The 17,860-nt window shown below is 40.6% G+C and overlaps 1 protein-coding gene across 1 annotated transcript in view; it reads right to left on the bottom strand.

Annotated features, from left to right (window-relative positions):
• LOC117225844 (uncharacterized) overlaps positions 1–17,860 on the bottom strand; it is a 48,953-nt gene that overhangs the window by 11,783 nt on the left and 19,310 nt on the right. The gene's annotated exons all lie outside the window — the stretch shown is intronic.

Consider the following 17,860-nt stretch of genomic DNA (forward strand, 5'->3'; position numbering starts at 1 on the left):
TGGACCCACCAGTCGAGAGCAAACAGAGCTCGGAAAATGCCTTCTGTTTGTTCGAAGACGGCACTCAATTTAGATGAACATGGCGCGGTTGTAGGTTATGACAGAAACAATAACTTAATAAGTACCTGTCCTCTAATTAGAGGCCGCGCTGTGCACGTAATAGTGCGCGCAAAATCTTGGACTATAAAATGTTCAGTTGCAATCTCCCTGAATATTCTGCCAGGTTAGATTCATGGAGTCCATAGACGCCATCTGTGCGGGTTAATTCCTATATTCGCCGGTAGGTGGCTACCTTTCCCACTGTTACTTGGTGGATCGCTAAATTGTGTATATTCTGTTCTTAATCATTTTTATAGACCCCTTGGGCAAGGTTTGCTAGATATTGACAAGCTAGACACTAACAACACGCCAGATTTGATGAGATATTGACACAGCAGGACTTGAGAGAAATGTTTCTTTTACTTCTTTCAATTCATCATTCACAAAGACGTGAAATGTCTTTAAAAGTTTGGACAGTTTGCAGATCTTATAAATGTCCCCACTAGTATACTCGAGGCGATAGAACACTATACCATGCTCCAACTAAGTCAACATAGTTCCAGGTTGTTCTTAATTGCCATGCAAAGACGACTGCCTAAGTTAGGTGAACGTGGCACCGTTGGACGAGGTAGCAGAAACAACAATTCAATAAGCACTTAACCTCTAAGTTGAGGATTGTCAGATACCTCTTGGGACGTTCTTAAAAATTCCGCCACGTTGAAAACACAAAGACTGAAAGCATAGATTGAAAGCATTGTATAATTTGCAGATCTTCTAATGCTTCCAATAGTGTACTCAGGACTGAGGATCACTATACCGTACTAGGTCAGTACAGTTCAAGAGTCTTGATTGGTATGCAAAGATGACTTCTGTGTTAGGTGAACGTGGCGCCGTTGGACGTGGCAGCAGAAACAACAACTCGACAAGTACCTAACCTCTGAACGCTGCCAATAGTAATGCTCGGGACTGTAGGTCATTATACCGTACTTTGGCTGGGACAACATAATTCAAGAGGCTTGGGAGTCTCGATCGCGATACAAACACGACTTCTAATTTAGGTGAACGTCTCGTGCGACGTTTTTAAACGTTTTGTCAAATCGGAAACGTAGATTAAATTATCCTCGAAACGGTAGTTAATTTGCAGATCTCTAAAATACTTAAAACCATGAGATACTATTATATAATTAATATTTAATATATAGAACTTTTTTAGATATTAATGCTTTAGCTAGGCCAACATAGTTCAAGCTTGTTTCTGACTGCCATGCTACTAGACATTGAGACCTTTAATCTCAGTTTGCGTGCAGCTGTTTATATTTTGTGCCAATTCTGGTAAACCTGCCCCAAAACACAATTTCATGTGGTTGAAATACATTTAATTATAATATAGATAATTTTAGATATCATATTATATAGATAATTTTATCACAAAAATAGAAGTTGGAAAATTAATTTTTACATAATTCGATTCAAAATTTGATTTGCAAAATCACTAGTATTTGATTTTTCATTCAGAGTTAAAATGGCTTCGAGTGCAAACGGTTAAACAATCCATCCACCAAATTCACGCGATTCCTGGCCGTGTCAGCACGCCTGGCGGACCAGATTGATAGATTCGGTAACGGTATCCCCGGCTCGTTGCGTTGTCATTAGCATAACGCCTGAATAACAATCTTGTGGAACGCGTGGCCAATTCGCGCGGGTCCCGTCGTTCTTCCCGCGAACGGAAGCCCGACAGCTGTAAAACTCGAGCGTGGCTAGGCCGCCGGTTCTCACGGCACGACAAAGTCGCCACGACGAAACAGAAGAGGCCGTGGGCTCCTCTTGGACCAGAAAACCAACCATCGAAACGATCGTCGTGGCTCGTTCGGGTATCGGGGACATCGGGACAACCCGGCGATCTCGAGCTGCTGCCAGCAGACAGCGGATAGTCGTGAGAAGGGAAAGTTGGGGGATCGATATACATCGATCCGCTGTTAGAAAATCACGATGAGTCGCCAGATCGCTCCGGGCGACATCGGCAACTGGCAACTGCGAATTAATCATGTCGATAATCGTATCTCCGGATAACCTTTGACCGCCTGGTATCCAGGAAGCGGGAAAAATAGATTTTTGAAATAATAAATGCACTATAAATATTTTCATATTCTCGTGTAACAGAATAAAGTATTATATATGTTATTATATTGTTATAAGGTTATATTTTATATTGTTATATTGCTATATTGTTATATTCATATATTCTTATATTCTTGTATTCTTGTATTCTTGTATTGTTATGTTGTTATATTCTCATATCCTTATATCCTTATATTCTTGTATTCTTCTATTCTTGTATTTTTCTATTCTTGTATTCTTCTATTCTTGTATTCTTCTATTCTTGTATTCTTCTATTCTTGTATTGTTAATATAACAATTAATTTTGTTATTTTGTTATATTCTTATATTCTTACATTCTCTCTCTCTCTCTTTCTATCTGTCTCTCTCTTACATTCTTATATTTTTATATTCTTATATTCTCATATTATTATATTCCTAGATTCTTATGTTCTCTTGTATTGTTATATTCTTATATTCTTACATTCTTATATATTCTTATATTCTTATATTATTATATTCTTATATTATATTCTTATAATTTTACATTCTTATATATACTTCTATTCTTATATTATTATATTCTTATGTTCTTGTATTGTTATATTGTTATGTTGTTATATTCTTATATTATATTCTTACATTCTTATAATCTTATATTTTATTATATTATTATATTATTATACATGTATATTATATAATTATTAAAGGAAGAACGACATTTTCAACTAATTTACTTTTTGCTAATGATTAACCAAAACAATTTTTATTTTGCGTAAAGGTCCACAGCCTACAAGTGGTTTAGACAATTCTCATTTTACCAGGAATCTGTTGTTTCTTACAATTCCCTAGGACAATTTTCGTCTCGCTAGAGAGCTTCCATTGTTCGCAACCGTCTTGTACAATTTTCCCTCTATTGTAAAACAGTTATTCGCCATAAAGACGCAGTCCGCTCCACCATTCCATGGCGGAGCTCATCGTTCGTCTATTTCACGATCTCCGCGTCACCGAAAGAAACGAGCGGTCTCTTTCGTAAGAGGCCGAAAGAAATGGCCAGAGAAAGGAAAGTAAAGTGGCACGCGATCGTCCCGATTTTCCCGATCGCCTGCCGATCGACTGGTCCCAATTAGGGGCAGCGATCGTTGTTCAAACTGGCGGCACACACCTCGGAGTTTCCCTCCGTTCTCGCGCGAGAACTCGTTCCCCCGTCCGCGACACGCATTCTTCCAGATAATGCCGATACCCTGGCCCATCGAGTTTTCTTTCCGGCGGGCCGGATCTGGGTCGTAAGTTCAGGAGACGCGCGACTTCTCGACCCGCAATCTCGCGGCGACAGGTGTCGCCGATTTTCCTCGGCAGCCGGCCGCCGCTCGAGAGAATCGAGACCTCGCGGCCACCGATCGATATCGCTGACCGGCTCTGCTTCGAACGGTCCCCTTTTCTCCAGCAACGGTTTCCGCATGATTGCAATCGGCCCAAAATGCACGAACGCTTCAAACTCGATAATAAATTGTACAGGATGTCCCGAAAATGTCTCGCAAAGCGGAAATGAGGGTTCTTGAGGTCATTCGAAGCAACATTTTCCTTTGCGAAAATGCAATCCGCGGCTTTGTTTACGAGTTATTAATGAAAAACCAGTGACCAATGAGAGGCGAGCACGACTGGCGCGAGGCGGCCGAGCCAATCAGCGGAACAGGGCTTCGTGCGCTCGTTGGCTCGGCCGCCTGGCGCGAGCCGAGCTGGTCTCTTATTGGTCAGTGTTTCTCGTTGCATTACGAGCGCCTTGTAGATGCAATTATTAATTCTAAGCTAGGTATTAAAGTTTTCCAATGAATATAAAATATTGATAACGAGTGGTAAATAAAGTGATTTCGGTTTTCTAAATATTGGGTTGGCCAATAAGTCGTTGCCTTTTTTCCCAATAGATAGCAATATAGCTGTGGCGTTTGTAATGTGATTTATTCGCCAACCCTATAGACAGCTTATAAAAATACCGAAATTACTTTTGCGACACTGTATATTCTCGTGTGCCCAGTTTTGAACAAAATGTATATTGACGAGGAGATCATGCTATATATAGAAACAAAGAGATGCAGAGATAATTGTAAAGACAGATGGAGAAATAGAAAGGGAGACAGATAGAAAGATATATGGGAAAATGGGTAGATAGATTAGTTTTTACTAATCTTGAACGAGAGGACTGTAAATTGTCACTCTACCCCTAACACTGCAACAATTAACTATGCTTTGTCGCTATAAAATGCCTTCTCGGGATATTTCCAAAAATTTTGTTAGGTTAGACACAAAAATCAATCTATCTTTAATACTTTTGACGTGTAACAGATCTCCTAAATGCAGGACCGTTGAACACTATGCTGGATTCTAGTTAGGTCAACACAGTTCAAGAGTACTGACTGCTATGCCAAAGATGGCTTCCAATTTATGTGAACATGGCACTGTTGCAGCTGGTAGGAGAAACAGTAACTCAATAAGTATATAACCTCTGAATAGAGGATTGCCGAATACCCCTTGTGTCGTTTCTAAAAATGTTGTCACCTTGGAAACATAGATTTCCCTATCTTTGAAACTTTAGATAACTTGCAGATCTCCTCAGTGCTATCTATAGTATGCTCAGGACCATAGAACACTATTGTAATCTAGCTAGGTCAACATGATCGTAGCCTGTTCTTGATTGCTATGCAAATACGACTCCCAATTTAGGTAAACGTGAGTCAGGTGAAAGTGTTTCCAGAAACAACTCAATATGTACCTAACCTCTAACTGGAGGCCTGTGAACTGTCGCTCTCTACAGTACACTATGCCTTTAGGCTGAGAGCTGTCTCTTTGTTACGTCCTCGAAAATTCTATGACAGTAGGAACGTGGATTCAATTATCCTTAAGACTTTGGATAATCTGCAGAGCTTCGACCCTTTTACTGCAACAATTTTGTAAAATCTGGCGATCAGAAGATTCAAAAAGGTAGAAGAAATAAGAAATATTGGATTGATCAACAAGTTGCGTTTTCTCTCGATAGATGGCAATATAGGAAAAAAACGCAATGACTTGTTGGACAAGCCAATAGAATTGTTATATTTTTTAAATATTAAGCCAGCAACGATGTACAGTGAAGATACGATTATTATTCGAGCCTCGCGGTCCATTTTTATAATCGCCGAACTTTTTACAAGCTGAGTGACAACTGGACACAATTTAATGTACTGTTGTCCGGCACTATAACTGATTAAAATTGTTACACTAATCGAGATTTACAATAATGCACAATAATGCTAGAATAAAAACGATGCCTTAACCTTTTTATTTCTAATTTTTGATACACGAAAATTTTGTTTAACATATCGGTGAGATTCTACCAATTAAAATGAGACCAAATACGACAGGCTTTAGACCATATTTATTCGATTACATCGTGATTGATTTTACTTGATGTAATTAAAAATATTCGTCCAAACTATATCATGTTTGGCATCATTTTAATCAGAAAACTGCCAGTAATATGTTAACAAACAATTCAGTTTAAAAATCTTATAATTAAAAAAGTTACGTTATTGTATTATGAGTTGTCATTTCGGGAATTCTAGTCAAACGCTTGACCGACTCCGTCGAACCTCAGCATTGGCGTAGGAATAACGCATACAGTCGTAGGAATAGCACAGGGACAATGTGAGCAGACCTCTAACAGGGGCAATGCGGGAGAATATACTGCATTGGCCGCGGCGCTCGCTCGTTCCTAACCGCCCGTAAATCCTTCGGATGACTAGTGATCAAAGGAATCGCGAGACAAAGAGTCGTGAGGAGAATCGGTCGAAGAAAGTCCCCGGGATCCGGGAGTCGCGGGTCGCGATAAGAAGGAGAAACCGTTTTTATCGGCCCGGCCGGTCAATTATCTTGTTAGAGATCGGAGAACGAGCGAAGGCGGCATAATCGGCAGTGATAGACCGGCGACACCGGATGAGCCGTTTCGCGGATGAACCGATCAGACCAGTCCTCGTCGAGTGAAATTTGGAGAAAGAAAGCCAGAAGGCCGGCGGGGACGCGTCGCCGTGAATGGCCAGCTGGAAACGGACGGGAGCGGTCCGAGCCGCGCTCGTGTTTTTGTTCGCCGCGTGGCTAAGACGATCTGGCTGTCTGACAAAAACCTCTTCGCCTCCTGCCGTGCCGCGCCGTCAGGGAGAGGCGTGGAAAAGGGAAATCAGGACTGACGCCTGTCTGGCAGCTGCCGCCACTCGCGGCGCTTCTTTCGAAACGGTCTACCTGCGGGGCTACCCACCAAAACCCTAAGTTTATTCTAAAAAGGTTTACTTACTTATTATTTAGATTAATATAATATATATTATATAATTAATCATTAATAATATATATTATATAATTAATAATATATACATTATATAATTATTATTAAAACCAAAATTATTGACTTTTTCTGGACAGAATTTAGTCATTGAAACATCTGCTAAGAGGTTTCCAGTAAATCAAATCAGTACTTTGTTGCTTTAAGTAGCAGCTGCTTATAATACTATTTAATACTATTTAATACTATTTTGAATAGTTAATAGTAAATAAATATTTATTATATATATTAATATATAAAATATTGTATATTATATATAATATTTATTATATATTCTAAATATTTGGGGTATGCAAACGTTTCCATCGTTTCTGGACCAACTTGCTGTATTACATCATTTGAGCAAAAATAGAAACGTTTGCATATACGTAATATATCTTTAAAATAAAATATTTTGCTTGTCCTCAAAATTATTCCTTCGAGAATAAATATTGAAAAAATATATATCGTGGTAAACATGGATTCAAATTCGGATCCTTTAGCATTTTCAGTAAAGACTTAGTCGCAGATGTGGACAATTGACATTTTCTATTTTATCGGCGAGTTTTAATATCGACCGAGTTAACGAATTATGCGAATGACATTTTTGCCATCTTGTAAATATCGATTCAACCATTATTGTTGCTTGCCGACGAATAATCAATTGATGATAAATCTTCTAAGAGCGAACATGATTATGCTCGCTGACGTAACTGTTTCCAAAAAGGTTAGGTCACACTTCGAGGTTAAGGAAAAACGAGAGCCGTCTTCGTTGCACAGCGATCGAGAAGGAATCGTCGATAAGGAAAGATCTTAACTCGGCGCAAAGCGATCGAGCGATTGATAGCAGTCAATATGGACTGCGTTAAGGTAGTCCAGATGCTGGCAGGCGACAGGGCGGGAGCGCCATTGGAACCTCCAAAGGTAGCAGGGCCTGGTCCGGTCTGTGTCAAGGCCCCGTCGATGATGACGAGCGAGCCTGACCGTTTTACGCCGCGTCAATGATAATTAGTACGTGGACGGGTTGGACAGCCGTGAATCGAAGACGTCGAACGGATGTCTGAGCGCGTCGGGTCGCGTCGGTTTCTCTGTTCCGCGGTTTCGTTGAGCAAACCCAGCGAAATCTAGCAATTAGAGCCGAGCGAGTTGTGACACGGGAGCAGCCCGAGCGTGACGGTCGTCCCCGCGGAATGCGAGAGGCCCCACGATTTCCCTGGCGCATCGTTTCCTAATCCTTTTTCAATCGAGCCAACAATTCACTGGCTGTTGTTGCAGTATGAATGGCTGCTTTTAATGACAGACAAATCATTTTGCTTCGTAATAATTGAACTGGGGATTTTACGCATTTATGGCAAAAATGAGTTGTCGAAATGTACGATTGTAAAGACTTAAGAAGAACTTAATAATATTGGTACATTATTTTCAACTCGTTAAAGTCGTTAATTGGAACAATATATTTTTATTTCATTTTTGGTTGCGTACAATCGTCTTGCAAGATTTTTATTTCACGCTGGCGATCAGTCGTCACCAGTACTCAGTACAGGGTTGCCAGTACAGTACATGGTGCCAGAGTTGTCGAAACAAAGCGTGAATGTAAAAATTTTACAGAATTCATGTAATTTGCATCATCCTCTCAATATTGAATCTTTCGACATATCGATTATTATATAAATTAAAAATGTTCACAGCGGAAGCTTTGGTACTATTTACTACTAGTTTACAATTTTCATCACCGTATATCGAAATTCATTTTATTCGTTTTATTCATTTTAATCATTTTGTTCATAATATTCATAATAAGTGACATTTCACACGACTTAATTGATTGACACAACGATTATCTTAAGCTTGCAATCATGATCGCTATGGGGCACTGCGGCAGTGTTGCCAGCTCCACGTACTTTACTTAGACGAACTTTTAACCTGGTATACAAGCTTTTAACCTGGTCTACAGACTTTTAACCTGGTCTATGAACCTGAAATCAAAATCTACGGACTTCTTTTTATGTTTTTATTCCAAGAAAACACAGTTTTAAGACATCTAGGTCTATACGTCGTTTATATAGAAATATAATTTGACATTTATAGGTTAGGATTAGCTTATAATGTGTGAAATATAATGCAAAAGATAAGAGAATCATAATATACGTAGAAATTAGTAGTATAATGCAATATTAAATTTTAATATTGAAAAACTTGTCAGAACTTGCAAATATCTAACGAGTCGAGCGACAATAGTGACACCTAGTGTCGATCGCAGGATATTCCAGCCACAGACGTATCACTACCTAGAGTGGCAACGCGTCAACGATACTAATTAATTTTCTCAAATTTTGTGTTGTATTTGTGTAACGTGTACACTCGGTACGTGAAGAGAAATTTGCATCTAGAACTGTTCGCAGCAATATAGAAGCAGTATAAAATATTTATCGAAACGGGTCTACCTTCGAGTCTGTCCCTACGGATTCACGAAAATTGTAAATGGCAACACCGGGAGCCAAGTGTTAGCCCTGCGTATCTGACCACAGCGGTGTCGAACAGTTACGAATTTTTCAATGCAGCTGGAACAGTCAGTCTCTCGTCAGAGTCTGTTTCAATTTTCTTGCGAACAGGACGGTGCTTTCGACCATCGTTTCCAGAAACCAGGCTACGAAATCAGATCGCGCGACAACAGCCGGGTTCTTTCTGGCGCGTCGCCGCGGCCGTCCGAGGCCCGATTGAAAAAGTCAGACAGGAAGTGGCCGGCGCAGTTACATCGCGAGGAGCCACTCGAAACGTTTTCGTACCGTTAAATCTCCGGATCGGTGTGCTGCCGGTGATTTGTCCGTCTCCCGGCCCGAGCGACGCGCATGGCCCGTCTAATTGTGCTCGGGTCCCGTGTCGTCTGCCGGAGAAAAAGACGAGTGCGGCAACGACCGTTATGCATAATTAACGTCGTCGGGAGACGGAATGACAGCGGAACGTGGCCGAGCAACCGCGAAATTGGACTACGACGGAGTCGTTTGTACGGGAGACGAGCGTCAAATGTTTCCGACTGCGCTGACAGCGCTAATCGCTCGTTACGATGCCACTGCTTCCTCTTTGTTCGAGGTTGAGGACGCCTTTGTTAGGTTAGAATAGTCGACTGTTTACTCGCACGGGCCACTTTCTAGATGCCTTCGATGTTGGATCTGATGCGTTTGTGACAATAATAAGTGCTAACGCTAGGTTTACGGGACCCGTTAAAATGACGGGTCATTAATTTTTTCATTTACGATCACTTAGATTGCGAAGATACATTTACAAGAGATATTTATTCAATACGTATGCGTTACTCGCTGTTTTTAGCTAAAACAGCTGTTTTTAGTGCTCCGTAAATCTAATGTTAAAGATACAGACAGATTGAAACTGCTTAACAATGACAATATATTTGTTTCAACTTGTTAAAATCATTAAGGAAAGAAAGAAATTTGTGACTAGTCTCTGCTCCCCCCCCCCAAACAATTTCTATTTTATTTATTTACTTATTTATTTACATCTTCAAGTTGATATCTGTTGGTTTACATTATTTAAATTATATATACTCATATCGAAAATTCGGATCACAAAGGATTGTATTCTGATTGTATATTTATCTACGCATTATAATGAGGCGATTTAAAGAAACTTTTTCCTTTGCGAAAGCGTTCACCGAGGCTCCGTTGACGAGTTATTAACGAAAAACCCGGACCAATCAGAGAGCGACTACGACTAACGCCCTTGTCCCGCGACCACTACCGCCGCCCCGAGACGGCTGACGCGATCCGACGGGACAGCGGGCTCGTCGCGGCACTGACCGTGAGGGCGGGACGCCAACCGTAGTCGCGCTCTCTGATTGGTCCGTGTTTTTTGTTAATAACTCGCTAACGGAGCCTCGTAGAACATTTTCGCAAAGGACAAAGATCCTTCAAATCACTTCAGTAATCAGCTCCTTCACCGTTTACGAGTGTATCAATATATTCTGTATATCACTGTGCCTCTTCATATACTGAACTAATAACAGAGAATACCGCAATATGCAAAAAGCGTTTCTACTTCGACGGCGATGAATTATTAAAAGATACAGACGGCTTCGGCTCGGCTTTATTAGCCAGCTCGCCGCGATTGCGACACTATCGGAGTACGTAGATGCGATGTCACGGTAAGCGAGTGCATCGATGCTCTCCATTATGGTTAATGAAGGTGAAGCAATGTTCTGAAGCGGTTTCGAAAGCTTCGCTCTCAAGGCGGCCGAGGAATTTCTTATGTATACGAATCGAGTCATTCCTTAAACGCCTTTCTCCGGTTCGACATTGCTAATTGATGCCGAGTATTGCCGCGATTAGAAGTGAATTTCTACAATCGGACGTCAGGAGATCCTACGATCATTCCGCGATCTATCGCCGCTGATTCGCGACGGCTGCACAGTCGGGTGAAGTCTTCAAAACGCGGACGAAAATTAAATTTGCAATTTTGAATGAGATCATTGAAATTTTTGGTATGCACTCTTAATTATGTACGCTATATTGTGTTGTAAAAATAGATCCTGTTTTTATGTTACTTGTGACAATATAAATGTTCTTTTATGCCTATATTTTTTTTTAATGTTATGTGTGCGATTCGCTCATTTTTTTTACTAAAAAATTTATTTACTAAAAAAATTAATGACTTGGAGTATTTGAATCGTTCCCTTAATTACTCAATTTTCGGCAATTCAATAAAATAAATTGCAGTAAATATCTTAAAAAATCTGTTGTAAAGAATTGCTGAATAAAGCTCGGAATTTTTACAAACATCGTCGATAGCACAATTGTGAAAATAGTCCGCTGTCCGAGAATGGTTAATTATATAATTACACTGTTATATAAGCTAGTACATCACAATAGATGTGATTTTATATTTTTTTTATACGTTCTCCTTCTAGACGAACTTTTCTAATTTTCTAATTTTTGCAATTGTCAGAAAATGGAAAGTCGAATCACGATATTTATACCGTGGGTCAAAATAGACCCGAGCACCGGTAACAGAATATACGCGTGGGTGTCGACATTTCACATACATAGCTTGTTTAAATAATGTCTTCTTTTCTATTTTTAAACTTCATTTGTTCATATCACAAGGCTAACTGGATATTGCTATATTTTTTGTTAATTTGTTCTCGAAGAGGTTAGGGGTCAGTGAAAAAAGAAACGTGCGGTGTTGGTAATAATTCGCTATAGTTTCTCCTTCGACTATAAACTGCACCGGACACGCACGACTCCATTTTTCTACTTCTTTTTCTGGCCTGCATATTATGCAAGTAGTCTCCGTTACTCGACAACGGTAAAAGGAACAATAAACAAAAACATCGTCATCTAACAAGATGGAAAACTGTCCGCGGTTAAACGTTGCGCAACGGTCGGAGCCTGTAAATGTCAGTGTGCCACGACTTCACCCAATTCCAGGGGCAAGAATCTCCGGCCAAATAAAGGAGTATCCGATTTCCGAGGTAACCCGATGATCCAATCGGCTCGCGTTACAGTCGGTGTAAAAAGTATTGGCACTCTATATTTCCGATTCTTGACAAATCATCGATATTTGAACCGTTCTAATTTCGTACACGCGTGCCGTGCAACAATAAACCATTTTACATTAAATATTTTAGAACTAGAATCGGATAGCATAGAAAAATTTTGGTTAAAATGTGGCCAACTTTGACTAACGATAACTGCGAAAAATCATCGTGGGATAACGATCTTAGTTTCAAGTTAAAGCTTGAAATCTCTACTTTAAGACAATGTTCCTCGATTTTGATTTCGATGCAAATTTACCGCTGTAATCATCTAACCCTAGAAAAACCATCCCTCCCTTCTGGGTGATTGAAGGACGAGTTTTGCAAGGGTTACTTCAAAGTGCTGTAACTTCTTGAAAAAAAATCGTAGGCAAGTTTCTTTTTTCTTAAATTAATAGGAAAAGATCAATCTTTATTTGAGGGTAAACGGCACCTCTGAAAAATATTTCACAAAGTCCGTGCGTTTTGTTAAACTTGACAATTTTCAATATGATAAACATTGCCTCACATCTAAAGGGTTACAATGGTCAGGATGCATCAAACTTAAAATTCAGAAAGGCTATCTTAAAGCACAGGCTTCAGGCTTTAATTTGAAATGGGAGTCATCATCCTACGATGATTTTTCGCGAAGTTATTATCAGTCAAAGTTGGTCTATTTTCATAAAAAATTTGTCTATGGTATTATATTATATATCATATTTATATATTATTATAAGATATATCATATTATATATTATTTCAATCAAGTCACAACGACTGAAATAGTCGCATCAAAACAAGCCTAACTTCGTCATCGTCAAGCCTATACATACGCTACCTCGTACATACATATAGAAGAGAGTCTGGAGATTTCAACGCGTGGCGAGAAGAGCACTGTCAGCCCGTTCCGCGAAGATCGAAAGTGCGCGCGTGGATTTTCGATTTTCGTGCTTCTACGTTGTTGTGACAACAGATTGTAATCTATTCGCATCATATCGCTGGTTCGCCGGATTTTTCATAGCGCCCGGAATTTCTCATTCTAAAGAGCCGCGGTAAAATTAGGGTGACATAATTTTTTATTAGTATTATTTCATTTTATTATTACTTATTATTATTGACTAATCGGTTGCTAAAGTATTACAGGTTAGGTAGGTAGTCTCTCAGTTTCCTTGCGAGGACACCCCGCGTGCCTGCCTCAGTTGCGGTACGCGCGGCACTCCGTTACCCCCTCCACCACGAGAAGCACCGAAATCGGCGATGCGCCTAGATACCCGCGCATGAGTCGCCTACCCCCACTCCTTGCGTAAGTTGTATTCCTGCGAGCACTGGTCGAACAGTTATTTTAATTACATTCCTAAATTCGAGGCCTCAATTTTTGGACTTTCCTCGACAAAATCCATTGGAACGTTCACCGGAAAGTCAAAAAAATTGAAACCCCCAAGAAAAAGTTTAATCAAAACTTGCACAACCAGCGTACAGAAATGATTGTCCCACGGTCAATTAAAGCACCTGTCACGGACAGCTATCTGACCCATCGTCGTTTCGCTCGGCCGGCTTAACGAGCCATTCTATTCATCGCGGTCTTGTTTACACGCGCTCGCGTCCCGAGCAATTCGATGTTTTACGTAATTTATTACGCACGGGGCGGAAGCGAGGGGAACGAGCCGCAGAAAAGGCGGGCAACGCAACGGTCGCGCCGGCCATTGTATCTATGTACTCTCGTATCGCGGCCGGATCGTTTCCGGTGCGACTCGAACGAATCTTTACGGCGAGCCGTGTCCTCGTCGCTCGGATAACGCGGCACAAAAGAAGTAAGATTCTCGCGGGAAGAATACTGAGAAGACGAATGTGGGTCGTGTCGCTCGTGAACCCGACTGGACTGGTTCCCAGGAGGTGTTTGATCGCACAACAAATTCAACGATGAATCGCGCTCGAACGTTCGATGATTTTTTTTTTCGAGAACTTAACCCTCACCTTAACCCTTTTCTGGTCGAAGGACGTGTCAAAGTTATTTTGTATAATATTTCATGTAATATTTTAATAATATTTTAATATTATAATATTTTATACAATATTGTAATAATATCTTAATATTATAATATTTTGTATAATATTATAATAATATTTTAATATTATAATATTTTATACAATATTGTAATAATATCTTAATATTATAATATTTTGTATAATATTATAATAATATTTTAATATTATAATATTTTTTTCATATATATAATATTGTTATAATATTTTATATAATATAATAATATTTTAATAGTATAATATTTTACACAATATTATAATAATATTTTAATATTATAATATTTCATATAATATCGTAATAACATTTTAATATCATAATATTTCAATGTTATAATAATAATTTATATAATTTAATAAAATATTATACACAGGGTGTTCATCTTATTCTGCGCGTCGAAATATCCATCGTCGATTTTGCTGACACAGAAAAATGTGTCGGGGCTGCTTCGTTTAGTTCATATTTAAGAATATTATGATTCATGTTTCTCTTTTTTCTCGAGGTCATTTTTAAAAATAAGCGTTAACGTGCGAAGAACAGCGATGACCTTCAATATCCGGACAGAAATGACCTTGCGAGAAGAAGAAACATGAATCATAATATTCATAGCTTTGACAACAGCGTGGTCGCATCTTTTCATGCCAACAAAAATAACGAAGCACATTTCGATGGGCAGCGATAAAATAAACACCCTATATACAGTACAACGTTTCCACCCAAATATCTCCCGGCGCAGTGACGTCTCGAAAAATTTTCTTCCGCGAAATTTAACCGGTCTCACGAGACAAATGCGACGCAAAAAGTAATTCTTTTCTCAAGGTCACATTTTCCGGAGTCTTCAAGGTCATTAATGTTGATTGCAAGCACCCGCCTTTTCTCACCTTTCACTCGAAACGTAAAAATCTAAGCGAGCCGTAGCCCGGCGCGCGCGCGCTTCCGATAATCGCGGGAGAATCGGCCGGGGAAGGGTCGATCTTTGAAATCGATTGCTGACACAGTTTCGAAAGGTGACTGAACCCCGGCATAACCGGCGGCGTTCATCTAGCGACCAGTGACCCGAGTCACGGGCCCGTCCGCCTCTCTTCCACACGAAACTCTTCGATTCACTTTTCGTGACCTCGATTTAGGCCGCTGCCGGCCGGGCCGGGTCGGACCGGGCCACGGTCTCGTACCCGGACCGCCGACCGGGCTGGAAAACGTCGAATGTGGAACCGTTATGCTGTTATTCAAGTCGTCTAGTGGATAGTCGGCTCTGTCCCTGCGCCCGTGACCTTAAAAAGGAGAATTCCTGGCCGCTGACACGGACGTAAGAAGCCTCGATATTTTCGATCGGTGCCGCGGTTTTTCGATCGCCGGACTTCGAGCGATTTTGCGACGCCGATTTCTGGGACACCGGGTACGTGGAGCGCGCGGTACTGTAATCGATCCGGGGCTTCTCTCGAAGTAAAGAACAGCGGATATTGTCCTCGACGCGTTGGGACATCTGTAATTTTGTATCTCTTCGAAGTGACAGATAAAACGTAACCTTAGATCTTTTTTGTCGGTAAGGTAACTCTAGACTGCCATCTATAGACAAACTGTTGACTCGCGTCGATTTCTATATTCGACCACACGCGACGCAGACTTCAGACCGTGTCGATCCGTGTCAACTTTTGTAAACACGTGCACGTTTTTGCTGTGTATTAAATGAATTGAACGTATTAAAAATACACCGCGTAATTAAACACTTAACAGTGTCAAGTATTTCGAGAAATCTTTAAATAGAAGAAGTAAATGATGTAGTATAGTGTACGAACTTTTTTAATGTGGTTTTTGTAAACTGGTGAACTAGTTGCAACACCAATGATCGAAATCTATCGGAACAGCTTTCTCGGCGGGATTTCAAGGAGAACTGCCATAATTTTGTAACCGCTGAATAATTTTGTACATAAAAATTATGGAACATAGTCCGAGATGTACTCTTTCACGCGTGACAACTTTTTTCGAGGTAAGTCTTGCAGTTTTCGAAAAAGAAATTCATAAAGATCACCATCGTTGCTCGCCTGGCGCAGCACGACATTTTTGGATCGATGATTCCTAATCACTATACCTAAATAATAAGTCAGCCATAATTTTGTAACTAGTCAACACATTCAAATGGAAAAATTGTTTTTCAAATATTTGAACAACTTTGCGTACTCGACTAAATCAATTTGTTGAAAAAGTAAAACCAAATCGTCGCAGTATAGTAATTTCTTTCACATTGTCCCTTGGCTTGGGAACGAAAACGGACAACTTGGGAATAGCAGCAATGAAAAACTGGTGAAAAATTAATTTTTCAAATAGTAAATTAACTATAAACATCTTCATCTTCTCGTGTAACAAAGAATTTGGCTGAACTTTTTCTGAAATATTAGTTACATATGGACTAAACAAAATTTGAAAAGCTATTTCCGTAGGAAATAGTGAAAAAAAATTGTATTAAGCTACATTCGAAGAGCGACCAGAGCTTTCCACCGACAGGCAGCGGTAGCTTTCAAAATCTCTTAGGTCGGGTGTTCCAATATCGGGGAAACGTTTTGCAGAAAAACAGAGTAGATCCCGGGGCCGGGGGCGACCCGTTCGAATAGAAAGCAGAACAAGTGTAAATTTCTCGGCGAGAAGCCTTCAGGGAAGGCGACGGCGGCGGTGATCGCGTCTGGAGCTCCTAGAACGGAAAGGCGGCGAGCAGCCCGCGGAAACGCGGAGGAGTTTGAAAGCGAAAAGAAAGTGATCGAACCCGGCGAGGAGGAATTAAACGCTCGCCGGATCGCGGGGACGTCTTGCCGTTGATGCTGTCGCTTGGTGAACCGTTGGAAAGGTCTGTGTCAGGACATTGAGGCAGAGGGAGGAAGAGAGAAATATATATACGCACACGTAGACAGATAGATAGAAATATTCAGAGATAGACTTCCGAGAAATAAGTTGAGAAATGACTTCCCGAGATAATTTGAAGTAACTTTATCCTTAGTAGAAATGCAATCCGCGGCTTCGTTTATGATATATTAATGAAAAACGCTGACACCCCGCCCTCGCGACCATTGGCGCTGCGTCAGACGGCTGGCGCGACGCGACATTGGCTGCGAGGACGTGACGCCAGACGCGTGGGCGGGGCGCCGGCCGTACTCGCCCTCCAATTGATCCGCGTTTTTCGTTAATAACTCGTTAACGAAGCCGCGGATTGCATTTTCGCTAAGGAAAAAGTTACTTCAAATGACCTCAGGAATCGCTTACTTCCCAGAAGTGACACAATTTTGGAACATGTGTATATATCTGTATCTTTATCGCGCCACGAAAGAGAGATGTATGCATAGAGAAATAGATGGATAGAAAACTATATCGAGAAATAAATAGAGATATACAGAAGGGAAAGGGGGGGGCGTCGCTCTTCGGAAATCGCTTTGCATCCGAGAGGATCCACGCGGAAAGTGGACGCACCACGTGGCGCGGTAGACGCAGATGAAAGTTACCGATCCTCACGGCTACGCCTTTCTCATTTCACCGTTCGCGGGGATATAATAAATCTCGTTTCAAGGTCTCCGTGCGTCCCATCACCGCCCATCGGCGCCCGTAATCAGATCAGAGTATTTGTTGATTCGTTAAGGCGTTGGAAGGACGCCTGGCCTATATTTAGTCGCGCTCAGATCCTGCGCTGGTTTCGTTTGCCTTTCTTCCAGACGCGTCATCGTTGTCCGATATTGTTATCTTTCGACTCGGATCGAGACACGTTTTATCTTCGTTTCACCGGTGAGACCGTAATTATTTATTTTCTCGAATTTAATTGCTATTT

Source organism: Megalopta genalis, chromosome 14 (assembly GCF_051020955.1).
Source record: "Megalopta genalis isolate 19385.01 chromosome 14, iyMegGena1_principal, whole genome shotgun sequence".
In the NCBI taxonomy this organism is placed as follows: Eukaryota; Metazoa; Arthropoda; class Insecta; order Hymenoptera; family Halictidae; genus Megalopta; species Megalopta genalis.